At 40.9% G+C, this 10,316-nt stretch overlaps 1 pseudogene; it reads left to right on the top strand.

The window, feature by feature from the left end:
- Positions 1 to 7,361: 7,361 nt before the first annotated feature.
- Positions 7,362 to 8,379, top strand: LOC118986460 (vacuolar protein sorting-associated protein 26C-like; annotated as a pseudogene).
- The last annotated feature ends 1,937 nt before the right edge of the window (positions 8,380 to 10,316 follow it).

Raw genomic sequence — 10,316 nt, 5'->3', positions numbered from 1 at the left:
TGAAAAGAAAGGAAGAAGGAATAAAACAGGAAAGAAGAAAAGAGAGGGAAAGTGTGTAAACAATAAAAATAATCTTTTATTGTTTAATCTTTCAATCTTTTAATTGAAAGATTAAAGAATAATAAAATTAAAAAGATAAAAGATTACTTAAAAAACAAACAAACAGACAAACAAAAAAAAAATCTCTTGTTGGTTTCAAACTGACCTAACTGGTTTTTCTGGTCTTGCTGGCTGCAGCAGGCTACCGGATGATTTGTGTGGTCTTTCTGTGAGTGCTCTCCCAGGATCTAACCTGGCACCTCTCCCCAGCACCCCACAAAGGGGAACTAGGTCCTCTTTAGAGCACTTTCCTCAGGGGTCATCGCTGTGGGCTGGGGTGCGGAGGTGCACGTGCACCAGCCAGGTTTCCTGGGTCCCTAGGGATCGGCCCAGACCCTTCCCAGTTCTGTGGGGGAATGCAAGGCTTTCTGCCCAACCTTGGGATCGCTGCCAGGCTAGGTGGGGAGCAGGCCAAGCAGCTGTTGCAGGAGAATCCTTCGGTTTACTTCCCCCAAAATTTCTCCTTAAGAAAGCCGGCCTCTCAGCACAGCCTAATCCCCCAGCCAGACCGGTGACTCTCGGAGTCAGAGCTCGACACTCCACCTCTCAAATCTCCCGAGCTAGCAACCACAGACTCCGTGGTTGATCACGGCCCTTTGTCCTTATTACCCTTTCTGCAAACTCAAGCAAACAGGTCTTTTCTGGTGCCCAACCTTGCTTGGCTGGGGAGGGAGAGAGCTGATGACCCAGCTCTCTCCAAAGGACCTTTCAGCAGGCCTGGGGCTCCCAAAGAGTCTGGGGTAGACACACTGGGCGCTGGGCTCTGGGCGCCGGAGGCCGCTGCTGCTCCTGTCTTTGCTCCTGTCTTTGCTCCCTGAGACCTCACTGTCCTGCAGCCTGTCTTTGCTCCTGTCTTTGCTCCCTGAGACCCCACTGTCCTGCAGCCCTCTCCTTGCCGTCTGGTTTTTCAGTGTCCGTTACAATTTCTGGTTTCTTATTTTCATATATGCTGGGGAACTGTTGGCTGTTTGCACTGTTACTCCGTAGATCAGCCAGGATTTTCTCCCATGTGTACGGGGAAATAGAATCCACTCTGTCCTACTCCGTTGCCATCTTCCTTCTCTCGGGAACTGGAGACTATTATGCAATCACTGGACATGAAGGTGGGTGAGGAGAAGGCTGCCCACAGAATCCATACAAATGGGAAAGTATTCGAATCCTCTCTTCAAACGGGTAGAATACAAATTGGCTGGTTCCCTGTGTCCAAGCTGCACTTGACACTGCACTGACTCCAGTGCCCTCACCAGGTGGCTCCCCACCTTATCCACAGTGATTTCTTTACACCAGGGGTGTCACACCCATTTTCACTGGGGGCCATATCAGCTTCTCAGTTGCCTTCAAAGGGCAGAATGTAGTTTTAGGACTGTAAGAATGTAACTACTCCTTAACAGTTAAGCAAGAACTCCGGCTCTGCCGCTGAGCAGAAACAAGGTACCAGGCCAGATAAAACAAGGTAGAGGGTCGGATTTGGCCCACAGACCTTGTGTTTGCCACCTGTGCTTTACAACTATTAAATAGTCCATACCTTTTACAATAAAATAAATATTCCAGCTCATGTGAAATAATTTTTTACTTGCATTTATACCTAACATTTCAGGAAGATCTCTGTTAGAAAGCCTTATTGATACTTTATAGTGGCAAACACCACATGGCCCTCTGAGCCTCCCCCCTCAGATCCTATGATGAGTGAAAAGAAAAGAGTAGATGAAGGGAATCTCAGAAAGACTCCTGAGTCAGAACAGAAATGCAGCAAGTATTCCACATCCCCCAGAAAATGTGAACCTGTGATTACCATGGTAATTGACCAGTTCTTTCTTTCTCAACAAAGTGTCAATCTTGCATATTAGCTATGAAAGTACTTCCAATATTTTGCCTTATGCAGCTGCAGAAAACAAGAACCTCTGTATGTGAACTGGAGATTGGAGCTACCTAAAATCCTTTTTTGGGATAAGGTTAGTGTCAAAGGACAATTTTTAAAAGCTAAAAACATGACTCTTATAGAAAATAAAGAATGAACATGCTTCAAAATTTTGCTTTACTCATTAACAAAGGAACTAGCAGAATTATAAAACTGGTTCAAAAAGAAATGGAGAAAAAACTGTACTTGAAAAATAATTAAATAAATTTTAAAAAAGAAATGGAGAGATTGAGCATATCTAGACACTTCAAGAAATAATGATGTAGTAGAATTGTTAGGTTACATAACAACTGCTTACTGACCTACAGAGCAATAAAACCACAAGCTTTGTCACTATCTTTTCTAAAGGAAAAAAAAATCATGTGCATCTTTACTGGACAAAACATATTTCTACCTTATAAATCTGTAAGTTAACATCTAATTTAATAGGATCAGAGCTCTAACAAACAGTAAATAGTAAGTGAAACAAAGGTACAATCTCCCTAGACAATGCTTGAATGCTATAATAAATGGATACTGTCATCTCTTTACTTTATACATGCTTTGGGTATTTTTTCTTAACACTTAGAATACATAAGAGAAAGAATACAATAAGCTTCAAGGACAATGCTCTAAGAAGTTAGCCTTTTCAACCTATAAATGGAAGCAATTTTCTCTGGGGGTCATGTAGTTTTTGGTGTGTTTGTTTGTTTAATTGCTTTTTTTTTTTTTGCAACAAGCAAAGAGACTCCAAGATTGTCTTGTTCTTTGAGGACGAAACACTTTGTGAAAATATCTGATCATGTTTCCTTTGCTTTGATTGATGTCTTTGTCTTTAGAGATGTCTTTAGAGAGATCAGGCCCTAAGCAAAGTTCAGAACATTTAGATCTTTCCCTAAACTTGTCAGCCATATTTAAAGAATTTGATTATTATGTCTTTAAAGAGAAAATACAGAAACAAACCTTTAGGAAAATAGGCTAGGCCAACTCCAAGGAGAAATAACAAGCTTATTCTTGAAGAGAATAGTTACAAATTCATCTGGCTTTTCCTAGGAATTTGCCTATCACCGTCTACTAGGAAAAATGATTAAGAGAAAGCAAAACAAGCTGGGGTATCCTACATCATCTGAGCATGCTTCAGCTGATACCTGGTGCCATGAGTGGGTAGTTACACAAGGAATTCCATGATGTGACACCATGAGCCAATGATGCTGAGAGATCACAAGCAGGGCAGAATGCAACCAAAAGGGAGAGGTCAGGGGCTACAGCAGCCAGTGCAATTAACTAATGAAACGGGCAGTGGTAACATCTTGCAGGGATATTTGGGTGGAAGCAAAGGCTACCATAAAAATAAATAAATAAAAACGTGATGTTCAATTACTACTTAATGTCCAGGGTAGTTTGAAAAACTACTTAAAGTTTGAAACTTTAAGTCAGAATGTATAAATTCCAACAGATGTCAGTATTGGCAGTCACATCTCCTAAATAAGTGTCAGGAGCCCTGGAGAGGCTATGAGGAACTGGAGACTCTTGTCTGTTGAAAGTAGATAGCCACTGCCCATGGCCACTGATTGTTGCCACATGAGAGCAATGGTTTACTGTTGCCAAATCCTCAAATTTTTTTAAAAGCTGGAATTCAAATTGTATGTTCAATCTCCCAGTTTTAACTTTGACTAATTTTTTTTTGAAATGTCAGTGAAAGGCAAACAAAACACATTTATGAGCCAAGTTTGTGACCTCTGCACTAATGGCTCTCAAATCCAGTATCACCAATGATCTATAAAAATCCCTATCCCCAGATTATCTCTTTCTGTCTTGCTTTTCAGATGGAAAACTCTCTGCCAAACCTTTGACCCAGTTCTCCTAAGATTTGTCTTTCAAATCCTCTTTCTTGGCTTGATCCACTGCAGTCTTTGGATGAGTGATGTTCCACTTTTGTGCTTGATTTTGGCATCTAGAGAATACACCTCATTTTGAGTCTGACATTTTTACTACTGCTTATATGAATAGAGATTATGAGCTAGTGCTTGCAGGTGTGTGTGTGTGTGTGTGTGTGTGTGTGTGACAGAGAGAGAATGAGATTAGTAATGGGAATGCTGAATTGAGAGAAAGAAATTTGTTCCAACCCACAGGTTGGGATTTTAATAGCATGGAACATTGTGAACTAGAACTTAACAGATCAAGACTAATTCCTTAGCCACATTGGTTAAAAATGACTGGTAGTGGTTCTCAACCTGGGCTGCATATTGCAATTACTTAGAAAGTCTTTACAACATACAAATAATTGGGCACCACCTCAGAGATTCTCATGCAATTTGTCTAGATTATATTATTTGGCATCAGCACTTTTTAAAAGTTTTCCAAGGCCCTTAATGTCCAGCAGGGTTACCAGTGAGTGAGGAAAAGCCCCAGAGCATAATTGTTAAGAAGGTGAACATTAAACTCAACTTTAAAGTGAGCTTCAGTCCTGACTCTATCACCCAATAGCACATAAACTCTGGCAACATGCCTAGGATGTCTAAGGCTCACTCAGTTATGTAAAACATGGTACAAATGCCTTGTTCATAAGACCGTGTAAATGAGACAATATTATAAAGTGCTTGGTAAGTACAAAATAAGTAATGGCTATTATTATTGTCAGCAGGTGTGAAGGAGAGTTTTGTGACCACTCATTATTCAATAGTATTTTAAATCTTATTACTTAAAAACAACATATTAAGCACCCTTATTAAAACTGTACTAAAAATTATATATGATGTATCCTTATTCAATATATTGTTTCCATAATCATTTTGATGATTACAGAGTGATTGCAGTTGAAGAAGTCCTTTAAGCATTGTGACATGCAGACACCTGGGCAGAACAGGTCCTTCTCCATGCAATGATATGCAGGAAGATAGTACAAAAAAATTCAACTGGCTATTATGTATATGATAAGATATTGAAGCATCTTAGCAATCTAGCAAATTCAAATTAAAATAGCAGTGGAAAATGACTTTGTGGTCTATTGGAGTGGCAAAGACTTTTTTTAAAACAGCAGCATGAAGAAATCTGGAATTTTATGCACTAATGGTAAGATAGAAAATTGGTGTGCAATTCTTAGGAAAAAAATGGTAATGTGTACCAAAAGCTTTAAAAATATTGATATCATTTGGTTCAACAATTTCACTTTTAGGAATTAATCCTAAAGGAAAATCATCAGAGACACATCAAGCATTACATACAATCATTTTCACTGCAATGTTATTTATAACCATGAAACAGTTGAAAAACAACTTGGCCAATTAGAATATAAACTATAAACTATAATATAAACTATAACACAGACATATATTGGAATGCTACAGTACTGTTGAAAAATTACCCTTTAAAAGATTACTAAATAACATAGGAAAAGGTTCACCAAGAACTATAAAAGAAATACACATCACTTAGAGCACTTGCAGAGGGGTTTTTGAGATGAGTACTTCTTTGGACATTAAGGTTAAAAGCGTGAACAAGACAACAACAAATTTAAAAACAACTACAGCTCACAGAACGTCAAGCTATATGGAAATCTGACAACCTAGAAGTTAAAGAAGAAACATTCATCCAGACCAGTAGGAGGGGAGAAGATGGGTAGCTGGGTGGAGAGGACTTGGGGAAAGGTGGTGGCTGGCCTGCAAGACAGCAGCTGGTGGACCCAGCCAGGTGGCAGTGGGTAGAGTAGGAAGACCCACATTCCTGAGCCGATAAATTGGGAGGTCCAACTGGGAGTGAGGTAGACCACACAACCCAGGGCTCCAGAGCTGGGAAATAAAACCTCAGACTTCTGATTGAAAATACCTGTGGGGGTTGAGGCAGCAGCAGGCAAAACTCCCAGCCCCACAGGGTCCTAGAATATACATGAGCCCACCCACCTGGGAATCAGCACTAGAAGGGCCCAATATGATTGTGGGTAGTGGAGGAAGTGACTGAAAACTGGCTGAGAGCAGAGCAAGTGCCATTCTTCCCTCTCAGATCCCTCCCCCACATACAGCAACACAACACAGTGATGTGGGTTGCTCTGCCCTGCTGAACATGTAAGGCTCTGCCCCTTACTACATAATAGGCACATGGAGATAAAAAAAATTGGGCCAAATAAAAGAACAGATCAAAGCTCCAGAAAAAATACAACTAACCTACAAAGAGTTAGCCAACCTACCAGATGCACAGTTCAAAATACTGGTGATCAGGATGTTCACAGAACTGGTTCAATATGGTCACAAATTAGATGAAAAATGAAGGCTATGCTAAGTGAAATAAAGGAAATGTACAGGGAACCAACAGTGATGGGAAGGAAACCAGGACTTCAATCAATGGTGTGGACCAAAAGGAAGAAACATTTGACCAGAAAAGAATGAAGAAACAAGAATTCAAAAAAAAAAAAAAAAGAAAGAAGAGAGGCTTACGAACCTCCAGGACATCTTTAAACATTCCAATGTTCAAATCATAGGGGTACCAGAAGGGGAAGAGGAAGAGCAACAAGTGGAAAACTAATTTGAACAAATAATAAAGGGCAACTTCCCCAATCTGGCAAAGGAAATAGACCTTTAGGAAGTCCAGGAAGCTCAGAGAGTCCCAAAGAAGTTGGACCCAAGGAGGAACACACCAAGGCACATCATAATTACATTAGCCAAGACTAAAATGAAGAAGAGAATCCTGGAAGCAGCAAGAGATAAGGGAACCGTCACCTACAAAGGAGTGCCCATCAGACTGTCGGCTGATTTCTCAAAAGAGACCTTCCAGGCAAGAAGGGGCTGGAAAGAAGTATTCCAAGTCATGAAAGGAAAGGACCTACATCCAAGATTGTTCTATGCAGCAAAGCTTTCATTTAGAATGGAAGGACAGATAAAGTGCTTCCCAGATAAAGTCAAGTTCAAGGAGTTCATTATCACCAAGCCTTTATTGCATGAAATGTTAAAGGGATTTATTTTAAAAAAAGAAGATTAAAAATATGAATAGTAAAATGACAACAAACTCACCATTATTAGCAACCACACCTAAAACAAAACCAAAAACAAACTAAGCAAACAACTAGAACAGGAACAGAATCGCAGAAATGGAGCTCACATGGAGGGTTATCAGCAGGAGAGTGGGAAGGGGAAAGAGGGGGAAAAGGTACAGAGAATAAGTAGCATAGGTGGTAGGTAGAAAATAGACAGGGGGAGGTTAAGAATAGTACAGGAAATGTAGAAGCAAAGAACTTATATGTATGACCCATGGGCATGAACTAAAGGAGGGGAATGTGGGTGGGAGGGCTGTGCAGGGTGGAGGGGAATAAAGGTGGGAAAGTGGGACAACTGTAACAGCAGAATCAATAAAATATTTTTTTAATGTGAACAAGATTTATCATGCCAGGGAAATGCTCTTTGGTGCGGTGGTCATATCTGGGAAGGATTCTGTCCAGCAGCAGGCTATCGCTTTGACAGCAGAAGGAACGGGGAACCTCCAGCTCAGTGCCAAGTGTGTGGGTGTGTTTGAAGATTTCCATAATTTGGTTAAACCTATCCAGATTATCAACAGCACCATCAAAATGGTGAAACCAAGAGAATTTCCCAGTGGCAAACTGAAATTCCTTTTGAATATTCTCTGCATGGGAAGGGTGAGAAAGTTCTGTGTCAGACTTAGCATGTTTGTCAACATCCAGCATACTCTGTGCTGTTACTTGAAGCAGACTCTATTGACCAAGGACTGACAAACACCTGTGAATTCATCCTTCAGTCTGCTGCTCAGAGCCAAAACTGAGACCAAGTCCCTGTAGACTTTGCTATCCCATGTGAAACTGTACAGAATGTCAATGAGAGTGCCTTGATCTCCAAATTTCTCATCAAAAACATCTCAATGGAACCATGTCACACAGCCTCTATAGGAGAGCCGATGGTTGAGAGCTTGGAGGCCACCCTCCAAAGCAGAGAGCTGCAGCCAGTCTGCATGGAGATCTGGGTGCACAGATGGATAAGCCCATGATGCCACAATCATTCACACTATGCAGATCACCAATGGGGATGTCTGTTGGAACATCTCACTCTGCATATACATAGTCTTCCTCAGGCTGTTCACCTGCCCTACACTGGAGACCACCAATTCAAATTGGAATTTGAGGTTAATGTCTTGTGCGTCTTCATGGTGATCATCTTATCCCAGAAAACTTCCTACTGAAGCTTAGCAGGATGAAGCCCAGGAGGAGAGAGCCCAAACATGAGAGAGGCCAGGTGGAAATGCAGGTGGTACCTGATCTTCATGGGAGCCAAAGCCAGCACCACAGACTTGATTTCTTGGTGGTTCTGTATCAGAAATGGACCCAAACCCTCAGATCACAATCAGCCTCATCCTCATTTCCTCCTCCCAGCCAGCACCTCTAGGGACCCTGGGTGGAAAAGTGAAGGTATTAAGCAAAAAAAAAAAAAAACAGAAAAAGCCTCAGAGACAACAGTTTGGTGATTTCCAGAGGGAAAGTGGGATGGGGGAAGTAGAAGAAGGTAAAGGGGAGATGAACAGTGATGGAAGGAGACTTGGAGTGGTGAGTGCACAATGCAATATACAGAGGATGCATTGTAGAAGTGTATGTCTGAAATCTACATAATTTTATTAGCCACTATCACCCCAATAAATTCAATAAAAAATCTCATCAGGATTTCTCATTGTTATTGGCAAGATCATTTCTGAGAAAGCAAAACTTCCTGTGACTCCTGACTTACCTGCTCCTTTTTTTTTTTCTAGGGGCAGAGGACTGTTGTAAAAAATAGCACTTTGAGTTTTGCTGAAAGTGAGGTCCTGGAGACAAAAGGGGGGTCCTCCCTGCCTGGCTAACAGATGTGGCCAGGACTCACAACACCAGAGCAGCTGTAGGACTGTGACAGGCATGCTTACTTATTTTTCCCAAGTGGAGAAAAATGTAAAGCATTTATTTCCATCCTGTTTGATAGAGTTTTTACATTTTTCATGATGACTTTTAGAAAATCTTTTAGAAAACTGGAAAAAAATGTCTTCCTCTTAATAAAAGGTAAGGAAAGAATATGAATTGTGAATCTAAAACAGTTTATTACTTTGGAAATGGCCATTTTGGCAGGCACACATTTTGACTATTGGAGCTCCAGTGGAAATGGGGTCTGGCTCCAGTTCTCAGCTGTGTTGTGAATTCAGAGTAAAGATGGAGAGGTAAATCATTAAACATTTAAAAAAGCCAAAATATTAGACACAAATTTGTCGAGTCCCTGTCCCAGGTCCATCTGTTCTGGTAACTGGTGGGGAAGTGGAGCCCTGACATCATTTCTGACTTCCCCCTTGAAGTTTCATAAGTCCTGAATGTGAGTCTGAGTCTAACTCACCCTTTAAATACTTGGAGGCTGAGACTACCCCCACATGCTAGCAGCATTTAGGGGTGTAGCAGATAACCCGTGTTCACACACAATCTCTCTCATTCCTCTTTCTTGTTCAGAAATAGGGTCGTATTGCCACGTACCCATGCCCACCTGGCTAGAGACTTATGTTGGACTCCTATGCAGGTAGGTGTGGTCATATGACAAGGAGGATGTGGGCCAGAGGATGCTGGCCCCTGCCGGCCACTTCCCACAACTGGACCAGGAACAGCCCTGCATTCCAGCCCAATAGACCCAACAAATGAGTTGAGCAGAGCATCTTGCCTCCCCTCCCTGTCTCACCATGACAGAAGAGAGAAAGAAATAGGCTCACCTTCAAGCCATAGGATTGCTGGGTGCAGCAGCCAAGGAAAATGGGCTGGTTTCACTGTCACTCACTATCCAGGCTATTAGTTGACACAAAAGAAGAATCAACTTAATACCAAGAATAAATTCTGTGATGACAAAAAAAGGTACACATACAAATTTTTTAAATTAAGGCAAAAATTCAAAATGTTAATAGTCATTATTTTGGGTGGTAGAATTGTGAGACTTCTATATTTTTCCAAATTTTCTATAATAAACCTGTATTGTTTTTATAATAAGAAATACATGTTATAGATGTGGCTAGGTAGCTCAGCTGGTTGGAGCATTGTCCCATACGCCAAAAGACTGTGGGTTTAATTCCCAGTCAGGGCACATAACCTAGGGCATGTATGGGAGGCAACCAATCAATGTTTTTCTCTCCCTTCCTCTTGCTCTAAAATCAATAAACATATCCTCTGGTGAGGATTTGGAAAAAAGAGAGAAAAAAAATACATGTTATAAAACTTTTAAATGTTACATGGCCAAAAGAAAGGAAAAGAGAATATGCAACTTTCTAGAAAGAATCTTGTTTTAATAAAGCCTATTTGTGTCTTTAGACCAATATCACAAGTATA

The sequence above is a fragment of the Sturnira hondurensis genome, unplaced genomic scaffold, assembly GCF_014824575.4.
Source record: "Sturnira hondurensis isolate 20B ecotype Veracruz unplaced genomic scaffold, ASM1482457v3 Scaffold0004271, whole genome shotgun sequence".
NCBI classification, from domain to species: domain Eukaryota; kingdom Metazoa; phylum Chordata; class Mammalia; order Chiroptera; family Phyllostomidae; genus Sturnira; species Sturnira hondurensis.
The sequence above is the reverse complement of the archived record's forward strand: the minus strand, read 5'-3'. Positions and strand labels throughout refer to the sequence as shown.